General features: G+C 44.9%; 1 protein-coding gene across 8 annotated transcripts in view; it reads left to right on the top strand.

The window, feature by feature from the left end:
- The window catches only part of Osbpl3 (oxysterol binding protein-like 3), a 176,787-nt gene that overhangs the window by 9,317 nt on the left and 147,346 nt on the right, over positions 1–20,124 (top strand). For 3 of the 8 annotated variants that reach the window (XM_063286257.1, XM_063286259.1, XM_006236516.5), the window contains exon 2: positions 5,798–5,934. The gene's annotated coding sequence lies outside the window, so the exon portion shown is untranslated. 8 annotated transcript variants of the gene reach the window in all.

Raw genomic sequence — 20,124 nt, 5'->3', positions numbered from 1 at the left:
ATGAAAGCTCTATCACTGGCTGGATGTCTGTTTACTTAGAGAACGTTAGGGGACCTAGTACGTACGCGCACGTCTTGGAGGAGGTGTGTGCCAGATGAATTCCCCGAAAGGACTCATCCACTTCGTGGGAATGGCCCTGAGTGGGGAAATCAGCGCTTTATGTCCAGTTGCTGTAGTTCCTAATGAAGGGTCACGAGAGGATCACAGACTCAGTTTCTGTATTTTTTTTTCTCTCTTTTTGGTTAAGGTTCTGAAATTAGTTTTTCAATGTTGTGTTGACCAAAAGCTCTCCTTAACAGAACATTTCTCCACCCCTGCATTAAGATGTCCAATCCTGTGTCCTGTGTTGCTGTCAAATATTCTAGTATTCCTAAGACACTTAAAGTTTAAGACTTCTAAAACAGAATTCTCTCCCTGAGTCATCAGTATTGGGCAATGGGCTGCAATGCTTAGAGCAAAAACTAAATAATCGATGTAATTTTAATTTCACCAATGTCAATAGACTTGAAGTAAACGGCTCTCTAGAATTAAAGCGTGAGATAAGATATTATGTTCGTTCATTTCAAAAGCATTTGTGGATCCCATGCCCAGTCTCAGGCACCATGCTGGAAACAGGATGCGGTGGGGAATTACCAGTAAACTCCACCTTCAGTTCAGGACTTCATAGGCTGGAAGAGGATGCAGACATTAAACAGAGAATTCATTAGTTACCATGGTGATACATGGCTCAAAGGGAAAGAGTCTGGATTTTAATTGGGACCCTGGGGAGCAAAGTTCTATTTTCCTGTGGGTCATGATTCAGGTTGCAAAGATCTGACTGAGGAAGAGAAGAGAGACTGTCTGGGGATCTTCCCAGGAGAAGATGTGCCAAGTCCTGCCCTTTCGTAGCTTTCAGGTTGTAGGAGGCCATGTGGACCTGGGGAGAAGGCTTTGACTTCCTCTGATGCTACACACAGATTTGTTTATTTGATAATGGGGATTGAGTCCAAAGTTGAGTTTCTGTTACCTTTGTAACTGAAGCTGAGCAAGGTCTAACAACTTGTGTTGACTGCTATTGCCCTCGGAGGAACTTAAAATAAGTTGCTGTCTCTCAAGTGTAGCTCAATTGTCAAGGTCTGAGATGAGTTAGGGGCATGGATTACTTTTCTTATTGTGGTGACAAAATGACCAGAAGCAAGCTAAAGTAGGAAAGGTTTATTTGGTTGGTGATTTAAGGGATGCAGTCCATCATGGTGGGAAGGCATGGTGGGGGGGGGGGGGGATGCTGGCCATGTTGTGTCCACAGTCAGGAAGCAGAGAGAGATGGGTGATTGTGTTCAGCTCATGGTCTCCTTTTCATTTAGTCCCGTACCCCATCATAAGATGGCGTTGTCCACATTTAGGGAAGGCCTTTTCCTCCTCAGCCAAACTTCTCTGGATCCAGCCAGAGGTGTGTTTCCTAGGGGACTCCAAATCCAGTTAAGTTGACAGTGCCGATGAGCATCATGGGTGTTTGAGGGCGTCACAACCCTCATGTGGATTTTGTTCTCACAGGTTCAGAACAGTTTTCAGCTGGTTTCTTATATGGGTGGACACACCAGCTTTGCTTCCTTTGGAGCTTGGGAGTCTCTAGAAAAGGACCCATGCTGCCATTAGGGTGCTGAAGGCCACAAAGAATAGACAACGATGGCAGCTGGAGACTGTGGTAAGCTGCGTGTCTGAGAAAAGCATTTGGTAGAGGTCAAAGACTGTGACCAGGGATACATGGTGGCCACAACTGGAGAAGAGTGAAGAAATGTTTTATATATGTATACACACACATACACACACACACACACACACACACACACACACACACACACACACACACACGGGGAGGGGGGGTTTGGCTGGCTGTCCTGGAACTCACTCTGGAGACCAGGCTGGCCTCAAACTCACAGAGATCCACCTGCATTTGCCTCCCTAGTGCTGGGATTAAAAGTGTCTGCCACTGCTTCCCTACTATATAGATAATTTTTAAAGTTAGTGTGATAGTTCCTGGGAACAGGGGCTGGTACTGGCAGTTGAGATAAAGGCAAAGATGGTTCTATGAGGAGATAATGCAACTGGAATCTATGTCCTGTCTTCCACTAAAGTAAGTTCCAGATGGAGCAAAAATTTAACACTAAAACAGCTGGTAAAATGAGAATCCCACTTTAGTAGTTATTGGAGCTAGGAAATCCTTCCTAGATACGATAGAAACCCAGAAGCTGTTATGCATGTAAATTTTTGCAAGACCAAATTTTTTTAGTTATTTTAAGGGACAAAAAACCTCTAGGAAAGAGTACCATTACATACTACACAAATGCACTTTTATCAGTATGTAACGAGCTTCGACACATCCATAAGAGAAAGGCTAGTTACTCTGGAGGTAAAGAATATCAGTGTAGCTGTTGTGGTGGCACATGCCGGTAGGATTTACTGAAGGAAGCAGAGGCAGAAAAATCATGAGTTCGAGGCCAGCCTGGACTATATATTTTTGGGCTGGAGAGATGGCTTAGTGGTTAAGAGCACTGGCTGCTCTTCCAGAAGTCCTGAGTTCAAATCCCAGCAGCCACATGGTGGCTTACAACCATCTGTAATGGGGTCTGATGCCCTCTTCTGGTGTGTCTGAAGACAGCTACAGTATATTCACATAAAATAAATAAAAATCTTTTTTAAAAAGGAGTATGAGTATATAGTTCATAAAACTGTACAGCAGTGACTTTTTAAAAATATTATTTAATGTATATGAGTACACTGTTGTTCTGGAAGAGCAGTCAGTGTTCTTAACCATTGAGCCATCCCTCCAGCCCTGAGCAGTGACTCTTAAACATGCTAAAACTTTAATCACCTTCACAAAACCTTAATAAGGTGCTACTTTTCACATGCCAGATTGGCACACACCACGGCATGGTTGTACTGGCAAGGGATTGAGGAAATAGGGGCTTAAATACTGGATGGAAGTTTAAACTAATCTAACGTCTATGATTTATCAAAATCACAAATATATGCAATTGCCTGAATCAGCAGGTACAATTCTAGGAATCTTATCAGACTTATAAATGTGTAAGCCTTATCATTTAAGTTAAAATACATATAACATGTAGAATACATAGATGTGTGGTATATATAGATTTTCAACAAAGGGATTGTATACCATCTATTGTGTAAAAATACACCCCTATATAGTACATTACATATGTATCTATGGATATATATGTGTACCTACATTTAAACATGTGCACATCCACAAGACTGGCGGTCTGCAGGCAGCCTCAGGGCACGTGTGTCTTTCCCCAGGTCCTTGCTGATGACCTGTGGTGCTGAATGAATCATTCATGGTGGGAGAAGGTACATCGTGGATATCAGCAAGCATTGGCAAGTCAGGGTGCTTTCCCAGGGAGCTGGTTGGTAAACATTTACTTTTACTCTGTCTATCTCCAGATATGAAATATCTTGAAGGATACACAAGAGGTTGCTAATACTAAATTCCCCCAGGAAGGGGTAGCAAGAAGCAGGAAGATTAATGGTGAGGTTGGAGGGGTGTGTGTGTGTGTGTGTGTGTGTGTGTGTGTGTGTGTGTGTGTGTTTTGTTGTTGCAAGTAAATGTGTTACTTATTTTTAAGTAAGTACCTAAAGTAGCCAGAGAGTAACTGTAGACTTTCAGTTCCATGAGTATGGTATTTATGATGTGGTGTTCCTGTCTGGGAGACCAGAGACAGAAAGCTCTTAGGGGAAAGGGTTCTTCTGGTTGTGACGTGCCTGGCTGTTTTGTTATCAGCATGGGAATGTTCAGTAGCAACTTGAGAAAGAGGAAAAGCCTGTGATCCTATCTGGGTCAGCAGTTCATTGGGAATATGATGGCTGAGGAGGCTCCTAAAGGCAGGTCCCACCCTCCAGCCAGTCTCACCCTTTAGCAGGTCCCAGGAGGGAAAGCAGGATGCATGATGGTCCCTTGGGGACAGTAAGCCAAAAGGCAAGTAGGAGGAGAACCAACCACACAGGTAGGATCACAAGAGCATAATGATAGTCATGTCTTTTGTGGAGTAGCTACTAAAAAGGAATCGCTGTCCTCTATATTTACTGAAAGAACATCACCACATTTAGTTCTGACAACCACCTTTTAGATGGAATTATGCTCACAGTATACTCCTTGAGTTGAGGGTAATTCGAAACTGGACCCATCTGCTGGACTGCATGCCGATAGAACAGGGCCTCAGAGTAGGATGCGGTTTCAGAAAATGGGGAAGTAAAAAGAGGGAAAAAGACATTTCAGGTGAAGACAGCGATGGGCCACAGTGGAATGAATGCAAGTTATCTCTCGTAGCTGGAAGGTGGGATTGGATAGTGTACTGGTTGGTTTTGCGTGTCAACTTGACACAAGCTGGAGTTATCCCAGAGAAAGGAGCCTCAGTTGAGGAAATGCCTCCACAAGACCCAGCGGTAAGGGATTTATTTTCTCAGCTAGTGATCAAGCCCATTGAGGGTGGTGCTGTCCCTGGGCTGGTACTCTTGGGTTCTATAAGAAAGCAAGCTGAGCAAGTCAGTAAGTAACATCCCTCCATAGCCTCTGCATCAGCTCCTGCTTCCTGACCTGCTTGAGTTCCAGTCCTGACTTCCTTTGGTGATGACCAGCGACGTGGAAGTGTAAGCTGAATAAACCCTTTCCTCCCCAACTTGCTTCTTGGTCATGATGTTTGTGCAGGAATAGAAACCCTGACTAAGACAGATAGGAGTCCCAGGGTGTGCATGCCTGTTCAATTCTCAGCCCGCTGGAGCTCCAGCAGATGGTTTGAACAGGGGATTATGTGTTCACCAATAAGACCAGCAGTCATATGCAAAGGGTAAACAGTACATTCCTGGAGGACTTCTATGTACCCATTGTGGGAAAGAGAGACTAAGAGGCAGAAAAGTCACAATAAAAGAGAACTAGACAGTGCAGCAGCTCATCAAAGATAGGGTGCTGAGATGGCCTTTACACATCTGGTCTCTTGGTGTTACCTTGTTTTGTTTGAGACTATGTAGCCTGAGCTGTCCTGGAATTTATTATGTAGATCAGGTTGGCCCAGAAATCACTGGGATTCACCTGCCCTTGCTTCCTGAGTGCTGGGGATTAAAAGTGTGGGCTACCACACTCAGGCCAGTCTCTTGGTGTTTGGTGGAAGCTTTATTTGCCTGTGTGGCAGTATATTTGTGTATTTTTCTGAGAGTAGTTTGTGGAAGGAAGACCCTATCTCTAGACCATTCTCACGGGAATAAGCAAAGTTTGGCGAATGGTAATTTGTTGACAAATCTATGTGTATTGTTTATACATTGTATCTAGTGAATGTTCACGGAGACTCGCTGCCTCTGTCCTTAGTAGAAGGGGATTGGTATGAGTGATTCTCTCATCTTACAAGTATGCATATGCACGTAGCACAAACTGTGGACCCCTCAGACTCCATGATCCAGAGTTATCTTAAGCTTGTACATGTATTACTAAGGGATCATACAATAATAAAGTGTCAGGGAAGGAAACATTGTAGCCTAAACAAGATTCAGAAAAAGGACTGCATGTATGGACTTCTTGAAGGTAGTCTGCTCCTGACTGGAAATTCCTGTTTTTCTAGTCTTTGGTCCCAGGGCTGGAAGAGCATTAGGACTGGTTTGTTCCTCTCAGTTCTGCATGCCTTGGTCCTTGGTTAGGACTCAGAAGCCTCTTTGTGTCTCTGGCATCTGCCCAACTCCTTTTCACAATGCAGATCAGATGTAGGTAGACACTTGTGTAAGAGAGCCACCTGCTTTTTCTAATCCACAGGTGACACCTCTGCTTTACTGTGCTGCACTCACGGGACAGAGTTTGGATTTCTTCTGTGAGATGTGTTGTGGGGTGGCAACAGATGCTGAGACTCTCCTTCACTGCCAGAGTGTCCCAGACTGTCCAGGCTCTAGGAGGTGAGGTTCTGGAACTTGCTGTGGCCTGCACTGAAGTTTACAAGTCTTAGCCCTGCCTATGTCCTCAAGGGTATTGAGCACTGCTCCTCCTTGGCCAACTGTTGATAGATAGGAAAGAGCCATAGGATACAGCCTACTGGCTGCCAGCTGGGCAAAAGACTCAGCTTGAGGAGAGGATCATGTGACTAGGAAACAGCGATTAAGTTTCTCAGGTATAAAGCTTCTATGCCCCAGCAACACTGTAACGCCCAGGTTCAAATATTGTTTGTGGGGCCCCGTTGTGTAACAGTTTCCTTGAGATTGAGACATTTCATCCTGTTGAGAAGCTCCTTAAGCAGAAACAACTCAAACTAGTTTCAGGAAGTCCCTGAAACTGACCAGATCCACCTTGCTCCTCTCTGCCAGAGTAAGCAATTAAAGTTGAGAGTACCGCCCAGAGGAAGTGAAACTAGCTCTGAAGAAGATTTTCGGAGGAGAAGAGCTATAAAGACTTTGAGACGGGACCAGGTGCCTGGAACAAGTAGAAACCAGCCAGGCTGCCTGGAAGAGGCTTAGACCAGAGTCACTTAGAAAGGACACTTTGCAATCTGTTGAGCTGCCTGTAGACTGTGCAATAGCATAGGTCCCCAGCTATGTGAGCTGTCACCCATGCTGGGCTGGGCCTTGGTGATGCAGATGTCTTTGAGTCATTTCTGCTCCTGTAAGTAACCTCTCACCCATATTCCTATAAGCAACCCCAATAAAATTCATTGATTCACCAAGTTGGACTTTGGTCGAATCCATACATTGGTCTTGTATGGGATCCCTGTCAGGGGTGAGTAAATGTGTGTGTTTCTAACAACAGTCCTCAAACTGACTTTCAAATTTAGTGGGGCAGGAACCATAATTGGTGTCCGAACAGGGACTTGATAGAACCAAAGACAAGTTAGGGAAGAGCGAGTGCATGGTCCAGGATAAGGAGAGCAAGGCCTGCTACCGAGGTTGAGAAACCTGAGGTGAGAGCTTCTCTGGAGGGATACAGTTGTCATTTCCTGTATGATGCGTGTTCTTGTGCCTTTGTGCTATAAGAGTGGTTGTATGGTTCTTGCTGTAGGTAGTGAGACATACAACGAGGGCTGAGCCATCAGGATTAGGAGTATCTGTGGGAGGCAGTCCCAGAATAGCAGCCTTCGTCTGTGTGGCATGGGGTGGCCTGCCAGTCAGATGAATGGAGATCACTGTGTGAATATGGAGATGCCCTGAAAACTGTTAAAAAGATAAAGGAAACGTTATAATCTTGGGGTTTATTGCAGCAGAGGAGGCTGCCTGGCCAGTGTTGTGCCCAGTTAGAAATGCACATGAGGCCAAGATGGCGGCCAGGCAGGAGCTTGTTTGTGTAAAGAAGCAGTTAGCAACAAGAAAGAGACATGTAGCCAGCTGTGTCAGCTCCTGATTTGGCAACCAAATTAGATAAACAAGAGGTGGGAGAGGTGATAAAAGCAGTAAGAGATAAGTCCAACCTTTAGTAGAAAAAGTGAGGAAAAAAATCTGTAATCTGGTATGGAGGTGGGGCATTAACTGGTGTTTCAGTAAATTGTTAGCACTTGAATTGCTAGAATTAGGGAAGACTTTTCTTTTCACCAAGCAGCTTTTGAGGCTGAGGAACACAGGGGCAGGTGGGATCAGTCTAACTGCTGTGGAGGCAGCAAAACTGAGTAATGTAACTTCCCATCCCCCCTTTAAGGCAAAGGCTATATAACCCCAGATAGTATGAAAAAGAAATTCCCCGATGGACGGGCTTATCAAGGCCATTAGGAACATTTGGTTACCTCCTCTCTGAAGTCCCCGTAAATATCAGGAACTGGAGGGCCATAGAGGAGGGGCAGGTGGTGTTGAGGGAACTAGGGATAAGGTTGTTTGTGTTTGAACCCTAGCTCACTGGGCTAGACACAACTCTTGTTTACAGAGAAGTTAAACAAAGGTTAATCCAGCAGGTTAATCCATAAAGTATGGAGCTTTAGTGGCTGCTGGCTGCGTCCTTTGGTGGTTTTTATAGGTTTTTATAAAGCAGAAAAGGGGGTTGGGGATTTAGCTCGGTGGTAGAATGCTTGCCTAGCAAGCACAAGGCCCTGGGTTCGGTCCCCAGCTCCAAAAAAAAAAAAAAAAAAAAAAAAAAAAAAGGCTTCGGCAGATCTCAGTGACTTAGGCCAGCATGTGATAAACGTCCTCAAAGTAAAAGAACCACCCAGAGGAGATCATTAAAAGATAAAGTGTGTGACAGGATTTGTGTCTAGCTGGAGTTCCTAAGAAAAACTAATAGAAAGGCAAATTGTGTGCTAAGGAGCTTCTGCCTAAGGAGAAGAGGTCTGTGACAGAAGACAGATGAAGAACATCAAGCCTGTCCCAGGAGTGGGTGATTCCCCCCAGAATAAAGAGGGTACATTTCCCTCCAGCAAAAGATCATGCTAGGGGTGTAGACTGTTAGCCCAGCTAGAACTCCTCCACAGCCAGGTATGGTGAATGGGAGGCTAGAGGCATGTGCCACCCAGGGCCACTCTGACCTCCAGAGCCAGAGGTGCAGCGGGAAAGCAGGACCACATTGGGAAAGCAGGGCCACATTTACCTTTGGCCCTGAGTAGGTCTGAGCAGACTAAGTCAGGCCCATTGAGTTGATCAGGTGTGGAGAAATGTAGGGAGGCTCCCAGAACAAGCTCCAGGTCATGGAAACAAAATAGTTCAGAGAGAATCGCCTCGGACTACAGGGGAAAAATTAAGTTAACTCCTCCTATCTATGTGTATTAGTCAGGGTTCTCTAGAGTCACAGAACTTACAGAATGTCTCTCTATATTGAGGGAATTTATTGTGATGACTTACAGTCTGTAGTCTAACTAACTCAACAATGGTCAGCTGTGAATGGGAAGTCCAAGAATCTAGTAGTTGCTCAGTCCCATGAGGCTGGCTGTTTCAGCTGGGCTTCTGTAGAAGAAGGTTCCAACAGATGTGCTGGCAAGTAAGTACAAGCAGTCAAAGAGTGAATCTTCCTTCTTTCCATGTCCTTATGTAGGCCTCTAGCAGACAGTGTGGCCCAAATTAAAGGTGTGTACCACCATGCCTAGATCTGAGACTTGCTTTGTCCCAGGGTGACTTGAACTCAGAGGTCTCCTTGCCTCAGTCTCCTGGGATTAAAGGCTTGTACTAACTTTCCTGGACCTAAGCTTTTCATGGCCACTATGCCTCAAGATCTCCATGCCAAGATCCAGGTTAGAAACTTGTGTCTTCCAGACTCAAGATCAGAATCACAGATGAGCCCTCCAATTCTGGATTGTAGTTCATTCCAGATACAGTCAAGTTGACAACCAGGAATAGCCAACATTTGCACATGACCTTGATCTTTGGAGGAAAACATGATACAAATGGATGGAATCTGTCCATGCTCATTACAACTTTAGTTATCTTCCTGGTTGGGAACTTCTGGGCTCACCCGACACTTGCTGAGGACAGATGACAACTGACTTTCAATGTTTCACCAAGGCTATCTCTGGAACCCCACTGACCTGTTATGAGACAGTAGTTCAGGATGTTGCCTTGTCCTGCCCATCTTCTGGAAAAGGTTCTGTTACGTAGACATAGTTTTAACCTTAGACAATTTTGCAGATCTGGAAACCCATTGGTGAGACAACCACGTACAGTGGTACTCCCATCTCCCTTATAGTCAGTTCTACTTTGGCTGGGTTAATTAAGAGGAAAAATGGGTTAAAATAGCTACTGCTTCAGGTTTGGGAACACCAAATGTCCACCTGCTCAATTCCGCATTGGTGGCTCTCTGAGGTTCACTGGATAAAGTCAGAAGGGTTTTCTGCCTGCATTTACTTCTCTCCTCAATTCACCATCTTTTGTGGAAAGGAGATGAGTTCAAAAGAGTACACTGGAATCTAAAGCATTTTTTGGCACGGGTCAGTCATGTGGGCGAGCCTGCTACAAGTGCTTCTGTGTCAGTAGTCAGAGTCTGTGTGTCTGCAATGTGTTCACATTACAAAATCCTCTTCAGGCCAGATAGCACACATCTGCCCCAGCCGCCTCCACAGAGAACACACCAGCAGCTCTCTCTTTGCTGACCCTGCCCTGGGCACATGCAGGGGAGTTCACATCTGAACGGCTCACACAAGAACCTGGAGGCAGGGGAGATTGTCCTATGCAGAACCTGGTCCTCAGTGGGAACATCAGTGGAAACACAGTTGCAGGTCAAGGATGAAGTCCTAGCTACCTGAGAGTAGTCTTAGTTAAGCCGTCTCTTCTTTCAGACGTCTAGTTCTTCTCTTTAACATGGGATGGGGACAGACTGATCAGTGATTGTCACTGTGGGTCATAACTCAGGTGGTGGGTGATAAAGTTAACTTGATGAACCAGGACCAATTTTACAGCTAGATGATTCTAGGGCAGAGACACAAAGTGCACAAGGTGAACCTGGATCACCTTATAGTACCAGAAAATACACCAGTAAGGAACATTGCATGATGGACTTATGTCAAAGGCAGCTGATGAAGTTCCTCATGGCTGAAACTGGGACAACTGAGAAACAGTACGCCCTGTACTCCCAGATTAGAACCTTAAGTAGAAAATAAACACCTGTGTGTTTATAGTGATGTTTAACAGTGAGATTAACAGTGATGTTTGATGTATTAAGTGGTGGAATGAATGATGGATAGATAGATAGATAGATAGATAGATAGATAGATAGATAGATAGATGAAAAAGGGAGAGAGAAATAGATGAAAAAGGGAGAGAGAAATCTCCCACACAGACAGAAGACATGACTCTTAGCTAGATCCTCCACCTTTTTAGGAGTTTTTGTTTTTTGTTTTTTTTGTTTTTTTTTTTTTTTTCGGAGCTGGGGACCGAACAAAGGGCCTTCCGCTTGCTAGACAAGCGCTCTCCCGCTGAGCTAAATCCCCAACCCCTGGAGGTTTTTACTCCTTCAGGATGCAACAGGAACAGAAATGCAGATCATGGTAACACATGCCTTCCACAGGGCATCATGGAAAATGTAGATCATGGTAACACATACCTTCCACAGGGCATTATGGAAAATGTAGATCATGGTAACAGATACCCTCCACAGGCCATCATGGGAAATGCAGATCATGGTAACACATGTCCTCCACAGGGCATCATGGGAAATGCAGATCATGGTAACACATGTCCTCCACAGGGCATCATGGGAGAGCCACTTGGCTCAGTAGCCCTTCCTCTTCAGGAAGTGTCACCAAATCCCAGTGGCAGCCATTCTATAAAACACATCCCTATGCCCCTCTCAAAGTTTGGAAGGTGGGCTTTGGGAGTGGTTCTACCATAAAACCAGCCCTTTCCAAATGGATCTTTAAAGGATTTGCAAGAGTAGACTGTCTGGCTTGCCCTTCCACTGTGTGAAGGTGCGGTAGGAAGTCACAGCAGATGTCGGTACCCAGATCCTCGGAATCCCATCCTCCCAACTTGTACAAGGATAAATTTCTCCTCTTTAAAAATTCTCTGTGTGCTCCACATACACATTTGCCTGCTTGTGTGTAGAGGTCAGGGGTCAATAGCAGATGTCTTCTTCGCCTGCTCTGCCTGTAATTTTTGAGATAGCACATCTCACTGAACATGGAACTCGTGGATTCAGTCAGGCTGGGTAGCCAGTGAAACCCAGGATCTGCGAAGCTCCAGGAATACAGGCATGTATCACTGCATACAGTTTTTACATGAGTATCTGGGATCCAAATACAGGTCCTCACATTTGAACAGTAAGCACTTTTGTAACTGAGCCATCCCTGGTCTAGAACCACATCTAACCACTGACTGATCTTCCACAGGATCCAGGTTCAATTCCCAGTACCCACATGGAAACTTAAAACCCTCCATGGGATTCAATGCCCACTTTCTGCCCTTTGAAGGCACCCATCATCCACACCATGCAAAGACATGTGAGCAAACACCCATGCAGATAAAATAAAATTAATTAACTTAAGGTTTTCAGTTATAGAACCACAGAACACACAAAGACATCTGAGAAACTGTCTTAGCCAAGAGGAGCCTGGGAGATGCACAATTTAGCATACTATGAAAAGCTGGTTGGGACCCTAGAACAGCAAACAGATATTCAGAATTTCTATGCCAGCACCATGGTTTGATAAATGGAACACATTAACTCTAAGCTGTTATTACTAAGGAAAACTTGGTCAGGTTAGATAAGGGCTTTCTGCACTATCTCCACAACTTCTATTGTTCCTAACCCTTCTAAAGTTAGAAGCATTTGTGTGTGTGTGCGTGTGTGTGTGTGTGTGTGAAGAGTGTGATTAAGGCACACAAATCTGTATATGGTCTGCATGTTGATTGAGGAAGTTTGAGTTCTACATCTCATGAGGCTGAAGGGCTATATGGCCCCACAGCTCAGCTCAGCACAGCCATTTACCCCCTGGGGGAGTCATTCATCTATTCTCAAGCCAATTTTCCCCACTCATTCAACAAAGTTAATACCCGACTTTCTCAGAGTTATCTTCTCGTTCTGAGTAGCCGTGTGTCTTACTGACATGATAGAACACTATCACCAAAAACAATTCAGGGAGACAGGGGTTAACTGGGCTAACAGTTCAGCATCACAGTCTATTATCCAAGGAAGTCAGCAGGAACCTGGATGGAGGCAGGAGCTGATGCAGAGGGGTGCTGCTTACTGGCTTGCTCCTATGGCTTGCTCAGCCTGCTTTCTTATAGAACCAGGACCATTAGTCCACAGGTGGCCGTCCGCTCAGTGGGCTGGGCCCACCCAAATCAATCATTAATCAGGAAAATGGCCCCACAGGGGCATTTCCTCTTCAATTGAAGTTATCTGTTCCTGAATGTGGCTAGCCTGTGTCAGGCTGACATAGAACTGGCCAGCACACTGCTGTTTGTCAGTTTTTCATTAACATGAAGGGGAAGAAATAAGAGAAGCAACTGAAAAGGCAGAAAAGTTTCCAGCATCTTGGCACATGTGCCTTCAAGCCAGTGGCAGCACAATATATCAGGAGAGTGGATCTGTGGGGCACAGGAAGCCTGTTCACCTTGTGGTAGCCAGAAAGCCAAGAGACAAGCAGACACAGTGCAGGATGAAATGTTTCGATCTGGGAGGAAACTGTTACACCACACCCCACCCCTTCCTCCAGCTCTTAACATTCTTTCTATCCCATCTTCTCAATGATCCCTGAGCCTTGGAGGGGGTGACTATCGATGTCCACCTATGACTAAGAAACAGGCTACCATGCCACAGTAATAGTCATTTGATCTCAGGAGCTTCTCAGGGGTTATAAGGGACTGGGAACACCTATGGGCGTAAACACAAGTTTAGCAGGCAATTTGACAGGCATATCACATCCATCTAGAAAAAGCACAGAAGTCGCTCCCCCGGTGCAACCCATGACCTTCTGAGTCACAGGTTTTGTTCTGGTTCACAGTACCAGGCTTCACCCCTGTTTTGTGGAACCGGCCTTAGATCCAATCAGAAGAATGTCCGTCTTACCCACAACAGCCAAGCCACTACTGCACGAGCAGGCACACGCCATCTTGTGGGTCAGTATTTTAAGACACAGTTCGTAGCCAAGCAGGAATGTTGGTGACTGTTCACCTACAGCCTGCATGGCCCCCTCTGGCACTATAAAAGCCAGTCGGCAGGATACGACTTTCCAGTTCAGACGCAGCTTAACTTCTCAATGTCCGAAGCATGGAGTGTCTTAAGCGATGGGGTCTGTCATACAACCGACAGCAGTAGCAACAGCCTTTATGATCTGTGGGACGTCAGGGGCTTCCCTGTCCAACAGTTCAGGAGGAGATGGCCCCACCCAGGCATTGGGGATTTTATCCAATGACATTACAGAAGTGCCCATTCCCACCCACGTAGGGTACACCTTTTGGATATAAACTCTGTAGCTACTTTAACCCATTTTTCCTCTTAATTAACCCAGCCAAAGTAGAACTGACTATAAGGGAGATGGACGTACCACTGTACGTGGTTGTCTCACCAATGGCTTTCCAAATCTGCAAAATTGTCTAAGGTTAAAACTATGTCTACGTAACAGAACCTTATCCAGAAGATGGGCAGGACAAGGCAACATCCTGAACTACTGTCTCATAACAGGTCAGTGGGGTTCCAGAGATAGCCTTGGTGAAACATTGAAAGTCAGTTGTCATCTGTCCTCAGCAAGTGTCGGGTGAGCCCAGAAGTTCCCAACCAGGAAGATAACTAAAGTTGTAATGAGCATGGACAGATTCCATCCATTTGTATCATTTACTACCTGCAAAGATCAAGGTCAGGTGCAAAGCATAGTGCATAAATAACCATTTATACCAAGGACCCCCCCTTTTTTTTTAAAATTTATTTAATACTTAATAATAATTCTTTGGTTTCCGGGCAAACATCCCCCTCCCCCCTCCCCTTCCTTATGGGTGTTCCCCTCCCAACCCTCCCCCCCATTGCCGCCCTCCCCCCAACAGTCTAGTTCACTGGGGTTCAGTCTGAGCCTTCCTGCATAGAGTTTATAGAAACTTGAGCATAATTCCTGGCTTTGTTTTTATTATCTGAAAGGGAAGAATCAGGCCCAAAGATAGATTTCTGCAAGGGGGCTTTTGTATTAATGAAACAGCTCATAAAATGGCTGTCATTACATGCCTCCCAACAAGGGAGAAATTTGGTAGCAATTCTTTCCAAGTAATTTATTTATTTTTACTTATTTTTAAAGATTTATTTATTTATTTATTACGAGTACACTGTAGCTGTCTTCAGACACACCAGAAGAGGGCATCAGTTCTCATTACAGATGGTTGTGAGCCACCATGTGGTTGCTGGGATTTGAACTCAAGACCTCTGGAAGAGCAGTCAGTGCTCTTAACCACTGAGCTATTTCTCCAGCCCTATTTTTTTTTTTTATTAACTTGAGTATTTCTTATATACATTTCGAGTTATTCCCTTTCCCGGTTTCTGGGCAAACATCCCCCTAATCCCTCCCCCTCCCCTTCTTTATGGGTGTTCCCCTCCCCATCCTCCCCCCATTGCCACCCTCCCCCCAACAATCTAGTTCACTGGGGGTTCAGTCTTAGCAGGACCCAGGGCTTCCCCTTCCACTGGTGCTCTTACTAGGATATGCATTGCTACCTATGAGGTCAGAGTCCAGGGTCAGTCCATGTATAGTCTTTAGGTAGTGGCTTAGTCCCTGGAATCTCTGGTTGCTTGGCATTGTTGTACATATGGGGTCTCGAGCCCCTTCAAGCTCTTCCAGTTCTTTCTCTGATTCCTTCAACAGGGGTCCTATTCTCAGTTCAGTGGTTTGCTGCTGGCATTCGCCTCTGTATTTGCTGTATTCTGGCTGTGTCTCTCAGGAGCGATCTACATCCGGCTCCTGTCGGTCTGCACTTCTTTGCTTCATCCATCCATCTTGTCTAATTGGGTGGCTGTATATGTATGGGCCACATGTGGGGCAGGCTCTGAATGGGTGTTCCTTCAGTCTCTGTTTTAATCTTTGCCTCTCTCTTCCCTGCCAAGGGTATTCTTGTTCCCCTTTTAGAGAAGGAGTGAAGCATTCACGTTTTGATCATCCGCAAGGACCCCTTTTTTAAAATTTAAATTTTATGTGTATGTGTGTTTTGCCTTTAAGTGTCTGGCAGAGGCCAGGAGAAGGTGACGGATTCCTTGGAACTGGAATTACAGATGGTTGTGAACTGCCATGTGGGTGCTGGGAATTGAACCCTGAGCTTCCAGGAGAGCAGCCACTGTTCTTAACCTCTGAACTGTCTCTCCAGCCCCCGACATTTTTCTTTTTGAATGAGGAAATAATATAGCAGTCCAGAAGCTCCTCATGTTCGGAGGCTGACACAAGGCAGGCCTATTTGATGTTGACTTTTCACCGTGTTCCATTTCACAGGACTTCTGCTTATTTTATTTACATTTTCATTATTATTTATAGTCAGAGGTAGACTATCTGGCTGAAGAACTAGTCCTTTAAAAGTTTTCAAAGGAATGAAGAAGCAGTAGCATCTGAGCCATTTGTTTGCAAATGGCAGACATTTGTTTAGTATCAAAACAATAGAAGAAGGTCTTGGTTTATGTTGCTAAAAAATTCTCAGTTGCAGGTAGATCTGAGTCTATAGAGTGAGTGCCAGCAAGACCAGGGCTATACAGAGAAAGCATGCCTGGAAAAAGAAGGAAGGAAGGAAGGAAGGAAGGAAGGAAGGAAGGAAGGAAGTTAATTAGTTCACAGTGAGATTAGCTTCAGAGCCTGACCTTTGTTGCCACAGACTGAGTTTTCATCTGGGTTTGTCTCAGGCAGGCTTTCCCCTCTCTGTAGTCTACACAGGAGCAATGGTTGCCTCCATCGACATCTGTGGGCTGTTGATTTGTGGCCTGGGGCATGGATCTAATCCAAATCACTGGTTGGGACCAGGATTATCAGGGAAGTTACTTGCCAACCCAGGGTCATGTGTGCCCCATAGAATTAAGGAAAGACTGGGGCAGTAGTATCGGGACAAGTGTTGGCAGGTCATTTGTGGTTGCGGTTGTGACAGATACTTGCTATCGATGGAAGGAATGTAACTTTTGACTCTCACCTTTTCCTTCCATAACATGCTTAGTATAGATCTCTGGGTTAGAAACTTAGAGGAACCAAGAGTTCTTAGTTCAGGATTTTAAGAGACTGGAAAGCTTGACTGTTTGAATATTTTGATCTTCTTTGTTGTCACTCATCTTCTGCAAATGTTGCTGCCTCTTAGTGACAGTGCCGCCTGGGTCTATGTTGAGCTGACTCGGGTGTCTTGAAAGCTTGTTCTTTAAGTGGAGGTGAGCGAGCTGGGTAGTCATGTAAAACTTCAGTGCTTTGTGCCTCTCCAGATGTGGTTACTCTAATAAACGGAGTGATGAACCAGAAAAAAAAAACAAAAAAACAAAAAAGGGATGTGACTAAAGCAGTAGCTGCCTCTTCTTTCTAGAGTATCACCCACTTGGCGACACATCCATGCATAGCCAGTTTGGTCCGCTGTTCAGTGGGAGTTGGAAGGAGTCCTGTGAGATCCCAGCTAGTCCTAGGCTTGCCATCTCCTAGTACAGCAGGAGATACAGGGTCACCTCCTCCTGGTGATTGCTGGATGCTCGAACTTTGTTCATTTCCCCCCTCCTGGGTCCTGTGGGAATCAAATTCAAAATGAATTAACACCTAGTTAGAAGAGATAAGCCTTCAGATCTGTTCATGGCCTCAGAGAGCCCGTTATTTCTACATTTCCTACCTTAGTATGAACAATATTCAAAAAAAAAAAAATCTGTCCTCACTCTCATTGTATTGATTTTGTGTTGTTCAATTTCTCTCCCTTTTAAGTCCTGCTGGCCTGGTTCATAGCATCATGTCTTCTTGTTTTGTTTTGTTTTGTTTTGTTTTGTTTTTCTTTTTTAATCTTCAAAATAATTGTGTTGGGGCTGTGGTCAAGACTCACAAAAACCCCTTTGGTTACATTTCTCATTCATTTATGCAGCACCCATGCCTTGTATTTTGAGACTATTTTTAGAACCCTAATGAGGCGGAAGGATTTGTGTTTCATTTCCCTTAGCTTCCCTCTGTTCAGACACCTGCGCTTGCCAATAATTATCACTGCCGTGGGCACATTCTTGCTTTCTCTGTTGCACAGCGCTTTAAAACAATATTGGGGGAAAGCTAGATGAGGAGGCATACATCTGAGCTGGAAAATAGAGTGTTTTACCATTGTTACTTTGTAGCCCACCTTCTTTGGTCATCTTGTTTCCTTTATTTTCTTCCTCCTCCTCCCCTCCCCCTCCCCTCCTCTCCCCCTCCCCTCTCCCCCCCTCCTCCTTTTCTCCTCCCCCTCCTCCTCCTCCTCCTCCTCTTCCTCCTCCTCCTCCTCCTCCTTCTTCTATTTTCATGACACGGTTTCCTGTGTTACTTTGGCTGTCCCAGAACTTGTGTTATAGACCAGGCTGGCCTTAAACTCACAGAGATCCGACTGCTTGCCTCTCAAGTGCTAGAATTAAAGGTGTGTCACCACTGCCTGGCTGGTCATCTTGTTTCTATAAAAAAATTTGAATGCTATTTGTGACTCCTGCTGTTTTTCAAAAGTAAAAAAAAAAAAAAATAATAATCACTGTGTGTGTGACATCTCTTGACAGTAGTAGTTTCTTGGTCAAACCAGTGTATGTCAATTCAGTTTTGCAGGTGGGCGACAGTCACCGCAGCATTTTAAAAACATCTATTTATGAAAGGCATGTCAAAGAGAACACATTCTTGTTTCTAGATGGTTAACCTATTTCCCTTTAGGTAAAATTTTCACTGACCTGGAACCTCCGTGGAGAGAAGTCTGAAAACCTTGATATCAGGTTTATTGAACTTTCACACGCCAGCTGCATCTCTGTGACCAGCTTCTAGACTGAGAAGCAGAATGTCACCAACAGTTCAGAAGCTCCACTTCCTGTCCTGCAGAGCTGTAAGGCTGTCTCATCAGCCTTGCTTGGGCTTGCTACAGGGGTGCAGATTGATGTGCTGTAGACTCACTCTGAGTCTCAGTGTGTCTCGGTTTGTGTTTGTGTGTCTCTGTGTGTGCCTCGGTGTATCTCCGTGTGCCTTTGTCATTTGCTGTCTGGATGCTGTTAGGATTCTATTGTCTGTGATTATGTGACAGTGTACCCCTTCTATGACTGATAACCCCCTACGGTAGCGTTTCTGATTCATGTTGCTGAGTGTTCCTGGACCTTGCTTTGGTGACTATACAAATATATACCTAGTCATAGAGTTGTTAGTCCCAGGTTCGGGTACGTTCCACTAAGCAGGATAGATGCCATGGCTGGGCTGGTGTATATCGTCTCCCTAAGCACCTGTTTCTGCAGCTCGGTATGGGTGAGTGCTTTTGCCTGTCTGGCTTCTTTTCAGCCAGTCTAGTCACTGTTTAACCGTATCTTGTTATTAAGTTGCATGACCTTGCTTTAGTAAAGAAATTGGTGATCTTTTTGTAGAATTACTGGCCCTTAGGACAGTAGTTTGTGTCTTAGTACAGTGGTTTAAGAGACATTTTTATCTCAGTTGCACCTTTTAGTCATTTAAGTCCCAGCCAATGTGAGGACAATGGACTCAGAGATAAGTTTTTTCAGGATTTATGAAGCTGTGGCATGCACTTCTAGGCCAATGGGTCCCTAGAGCCCTATCTGACTTTTCACATCACTAGATTTGTAGTGTTGTTTGGGATACTTAAGAACATGTATTCCTGAGGGCAGGAGAGATGGCTCAGTGGTCCAGGGCATTTTTTGCTCTTCCAGAGGATCTGAGATCAGTTCTTAGCACCCATGTCACGTGCTAAGATCACAAATGCCTATTAACTCCAGCTCTAGGGATCTGACACCCTCTTGGCTTTCTCATCTATCCACACATGTACACATGTGTCATGTATACGCACACACATGTTGCATGTATACACAAGTGCATGCACACAAAAAATAAAACATTTTAAAAAGAGCATGTATACGATTATGAATCCATTCTTTCTACCAAAGGGATGCAAAAGGTTAGGAAGCAGACATGGGCTCCAGGGAGCTTAGACGGAAATCCTGATGATGCAGTCATCAAGCTCTGGAGACTCGCCCTGGGCACCCAAGGAAGGGGAGGAGACAACAGCATAGCTGATGTCCCTTCGCACCTGACTGTCAAGGGTCAAGCAGTTTTGTAAATGGAAGCTGGGGAGAGGGAAGGTGCTTTCCCAGAGGTCTTATCCACTCAGTATAGCTGCTGTGTGTAGGGGGATCTAGAGGAAGAAAGTGGCAGAGTGTGGTATGAATTTCCTTGAAAAGATAGGTTTATTTGCTATTGTTGTATGTGTGGTGTATTTTGTGTGGAGAATTTATTTGTTGTATGTGTGGTGCATTTTGTGTGGTGAATTTATTTGTTGTATGTGTGGTGAATGTGTGGAGGTCAGAGACCTCTGAAGTCTGTTCTCTTTCCGCCTTTACGTGAAGTATCTGAGATGACCTCAGACCACTAGGCTTGTGTGACAAGTGCTTTACCAGCCTCGATTTTATTCATATCTAAAGAGAAACTTCTTTTCTCATGTATATATATATATGTGTGGTATTGTGTGTTCATGTATGTGCGTGCATGTGTGTCTGTGTGTGGGGGGGGGGGCTAGGAATACACAAGGGTCCTCCTCAATCGTCCCCACTTT

The sequence above is a fragment of the Rattus norvegicus genome, chromosome 4 (genome assembly GCF_036323735.1).
Source record: "Rattus norvegicus strain BN/NHsdMcwi chromosome 4, GRCr8, whole genome shotgun sequence".
NCBI classification, from domain to species: Eukaryota; Metazoa; Chordata; class Mammalia; order Rodentia; family Muridae; genus Rattus; species Rattus norvegicus.
Note: the sequence above shows the minus strand (reverse complement) of the source record. Positions and strands in the feature narration are given on the sequence as shown.